Here is a 4,704-nt window from a genome sequence, read left to right as displayed (position 1 = left end):
CTCAGCCATTCAGGGTCACAGGCACATGTGCACACCCTGGCATGTACAGGGAAGTTTCAGGATGAAAATCTGGTACCGTCCCTTCTCATGTGGGTCCAGTGTCACGGTGTTGTGATACTGCTGTACCATCATTCACCTGAAATGCTATAGCACTTTGACAAGAGAAAGTAAAAAAAGAAGAAAGAAAATAAAGATATTATTAGTAAGTGCTTACAAGGATGTGGAGAAAACTGGAACATCGTATATTACTGGTAAGGATGTACAATTATGCAATCACTGTGGAAAACAGTTTGGAAATTCCTCAGAAAGTTAAGCTAGACTCATCATCTAATTCAACAATTCTACTTCCAGGTATATACCCTACAGAGATGAAAGCAGGAACTCAAATAAATGCTTGTACACCAATGTTCATAGATGTATTATTTACACTAGCCAAAGCATGGGAACAACTCAAATGTCCATCACCAAATAAATGAAATGTGTTATAGACATAGTGAGATATTATTTAGCCTTAAAAAGAAAATGCTGACACATGCTATAACATGGATAGATCTTGAAAATATTATGTTTATTAAAATAAGTTGGTCAAAACTGCCAATACTTTATGACTGCACTTATATGAGGTACTTAGCATAAACAAATTTGTAGAGACAGAGGAGCCAGTAGGAGGCATGGTGGTTAAGGCACTGGACTCCCACATGGTTGACCATGGTTTGAGTTCCGGACCTGGCAGCTTCAAACTCATGCCAGGTGCATGTGTGTGTGTGTGTGTGTGTGTGTGTGTGCCCCAAATTCCCAGTAAGGGGATCAACAGATGGCATAATGGTTACTGAACTCCGATGTAGTCAACCACAGTTTGAGTCCTGGACCCGGCAGATTACAATTCACACCGGAGATTTGTGCATGTATGCCCAAAATCTCAAGAGGAGGATGGAGAAGAAGGGATTGCGGCGTGGCCATCCCTGCTGGGGGATGATTTCTCACTTTCTGTCTTCTATCTCTCTATCTCTCTGATGAGTGCACGCACTGAAAATCTCTCAAAACAAAAAATCTTAGGAAGAGAATGGAGGAGAAGGGATTGCATCAAGGACATCCTCCCTGGGGGTTGATTTTTCACTTTTACTTCTCTCTGTCCCTCTCTGTATCTCTGGTGAGTGCACACACCAAAAATCTCTCAAAAACAAAAACAAAAAATCCCAGGAAGAGAATAGAGAAGAGATTTCATCATGGACATCCTCCCTGGGGGGTTGATTTTTCACTTTACTTCTCACTGTCTGTCTTTCCAACCAGCACACATGCCCTATAGCAAAAACAAAACAAAACTGTAGAGAGAGTAAATAGTTACCAGGGCTTGGGAAATGAACGGGATAGAAACTATTGTTCAGTGAGTACAAAATTTAACTTTCAGATGATGACAAAAGATCTAGGAATGCACAGTACTGATGGTTATACAACATTGTAAATGTACTCGATTCTATTGAATTGCACACTTCAATGGTCAAAGTGAAACTTCATTATGTATATTTTACCAAAATAACAATTGACAATAATAATAATGCATATAGTTATTGAAAGAAATATAGAATCTCAGTGGGCACTTACTTAGTGCTTCTGATGACCACACCATCTGCCCTGTGGGGCATCAGTGCCGTTCCAAAGGAAAAGTGGTGGATGCAAAACCATCTTTACGGGGCACACAGCGGTGGTGGGAGATGTCTCCTGGCATCTGCTCCATGAGTCTCTCTTTGGATCAGTTGCTGATGATCAGAAACTTATGATATGGGATACTTGTTCAAACAATACTTCGAAACCAAGGCACTCAGTTGATGCTCACATTGCTGAAGTGAACTGCCTCTCTTTCAATCCTCATAGTGAATTCATCCTTGCCACAGGATTGGCTGACAAGACTGTTGCCCTGTGGGATCTGAGAAACCTGAAACTGAAGTTGCATTCCTTTGAATCACATAATCTTTGGGGAAATATTCCAGGTTCAGTGGTCACCTCATAATGAGACTATTTTGGTTTCCAGCGGTACTGATAGCAGACTGAATGTCTGGGATTTAAGTAAAATTGGAGAGAAACAGTCCCCAGAAGATGCAGAGGATGGACCACTGGAATTGTTGTTTATTCATAGTGGTCACACTGCCAAGATATCTGATTTCTCGTGGAATCCCAACGAACCTTGGGTGATTTGCTCTGTATCAGAAGACAATATCACGCAGGTGTGGCAAATGGCTGAGAACATTTATAATGAAGACCCTGAAGGAAGCATGGATCCAGAAGGACAAGGGTCCTAGATATGTCTGCACTTCATGTGATTTTAGACTCCCCCTTTTTCCTCTCAGCCCTGCGATTGGTTTAACACTGATTTTGAGACATACGTTCAATCTACTATCCCTCTATTATCACCAATACTCTTACCCCAAACAGTGGGTGTTTTCTAAATACAAACTGGGGAGTTTAATTTAGCAAAGCCACAGACTTATATTTAAATTTTCTTCAGGAATTTTCTAGTAACAAATCCAAGTCTAAATTAGCCACAGAAAAGGGGAATATTATGCATGACTATTTTTCTTCTGATACTGTATCCCCAAGTTTTTCAGACTCATTTAAGTAAATCCTAGAGCGAGTAAGGAATAGAGCCAAGTGAAGTAGGTGTCTGAGCCATGAAGTGTAAATACTGTGTGGTGCCATTTTTATTCAGGACATAGGGGAGATTCAAGTCATAGATTCCTGCTCTAAAAACCTTCACACCCGGCTTTCTGGGTGCACATTTCCTGGTAGACCAGGCTCCTCGGATTCTTCAGTTAAGAAAACTACATATTCTTTGCCCCATATATTTTTGCTCGTTAGTGTATTTCTTGAGCTGTTTCCATATTATTTCTTTCCTTTCTGTGAAATGGGTTCTTTTGGTTTTGTTTTTAAACTTGGGACCACCAAGTTGTCAAGATGTATGTTTTTACCTGACAGCTATATCACAGGTAGACTGTCAAGCTGAAAAGAATGAATCGATAGCTTATATTTGTTTTTGAAATTAAATTAATCCTTGATAAGAGTTGCTTTTTTAAGAGTTAGTCCTTGACCACTAGTTTGATCCCTCTCCATTGGGGGACCTGTCTCACCCACAGGCCTGTTGCTCTCCGTGACTGACTATGTAAGTGCTTATAATGGAATAAATCACTTTTCTACATTAAAAAAAAAAAAGACTTACTGTAAGGCTACAATAATCAAGATAGATTGGTACTTGTAAAGGAATAGACAATAGAAATAGACTCTCCCAAATATGTAATAGTTAACAGGTGTTAACAAAGGAGAAATAGAAGTCAATAAATAAATGAATAATCTTTTTTTTTTCTTTTTTTGGAGAGGTTTTTGCTATAGGGCACGTGTGCTCGCCAGACAGACAGAGAGACAGAGAGACAGAAAGCAGGTAATCACCCCCCCAGGGGGGATGGCCATGCCACAATCCCTTCTCCATTCTCCTCTCGGGATCTTGGGCACACACACACACACACCCTGCGTGAGTTTAAGCCACCGGGTCCGGGACTCGAACCATGGTCGACCACATGGGAGTCCAGTGACAGAGCCATTATGCTAACTACTGGTCCCATAAATGAATAATCTTTGGGGGAAAAATGGTGCTGGATATCCTTATGCCAAAAAAAATAAATTAGTCAAAACAATGACTGCACCATTCACAAAAATTAACTCAGAATGGATCACAAGCCCAAGTGTGGACCGGAAAGCTATAAAACATCTATAAGTCTTTTAAAAAAACCAAGTGACACTGGATTTGTTGGTGAATCTTTAAATAGAACATCAAAAACATGATCTATGAAAGAAGTTGGTAAATTGGAAATCATTAAAATGAAAAACTTGCTCTGCTAAAGACACTAAGAAAACGAAAAGTGAAGGCTGTGTTTTAGTGGTGAAGACACTGTTCTGTGACTAAAGCCACATGGGAGGCCTGGCCTGATTCTCAGCTCAAACTAGACACCCCAGTCATGGTTGTGGCTGTGGTGGTGGCCAACTGGGAGGCTGGGGCAGGAGGATTATGATGTGGCAAGATCCTCTCAGAAATACCTCTCTTTCCCCCCCCCTCCTTGACTCTTTCTCTTGCTGACATGTGCTTGCTTTCTCTCATTAAAATAATAATACAAAATACATAAATAAAAATAAAAACAAACCACACAGACTTTAAGAAAATATTTGCCCAAGTCATATTTGCTAAGACTGGTGTAAAAAATTTACAAAAATAAAACAAAACAAAAAACCACAACTTTACAAGGGTGTGGAGATCAGAACGGAAGCAGAGGTGAATGGGTCCAAGAGAAGGAAGCATGGCTGCCACAGTGTTTGAGTCCATTGGCGGATTGAGCCTGGCCTTAGCCCTGGACAGGGAGTGTGTTGAACTCTGCCTTATAAATATAAGGTGGACGCTGGGCCCAGCCGGTTCTCAGCATTTTCACCAGCATAGGCGAGGACTCTGACCAGCGTGTGGGGCGATCCCTCACTACCGAGATCCTCACGTCCGCAGTGACTACTTTGGTGCAGGAGAACTAATCATCGGAGAGACTTGGCCTCCAGATAGGTGAGCGATGACCTTAGGGAGCTAGCAGCAACCTTTGGACTCACTCTGGACATGTCCTTGATGCACCTGACCTTCCGGAGGAATTCACAGAAGCTGTGGGAGCCAAACAGGTG

At 41.3% G+C, this 4,704-nt stretch overlaps 1 pseudogene; it reads left to right on the top strand.

Annotated features, from left to right (window-relative positions):
- Positions 1–218: 218 nt before the first annotated feature.
- LOC102490967 (histone-binding protein RBBP4 pseudogene) lies at positions 219–2,383 on the top strand (annotated as a pseudogene).
- The last annotated feature ends 2,321 nt before the right edge of the window (positions 2,384–4,704 follow it).

Source organism: Tupaia chinensis, unplaced genomic scaffold, assembly GCF_000334495.1.
Source record: "Tupaia chinensis unplaced genomic scaffold, TupChi_1.0 Scaffold000647_1, whole genome shotgun sequence".
NCBI classification, from domain to species: domain Eukaryota; kingdom Metazoa; phylum Chordata; class Mammalia; order Scandentia; family Tupaiidae; genus Tupaia; species Tupaia belangeri.
Note: the sequence above shows the minus strand (reverse complement) of the source record. Positions and strands in the feature narration are given on the sequence as shown.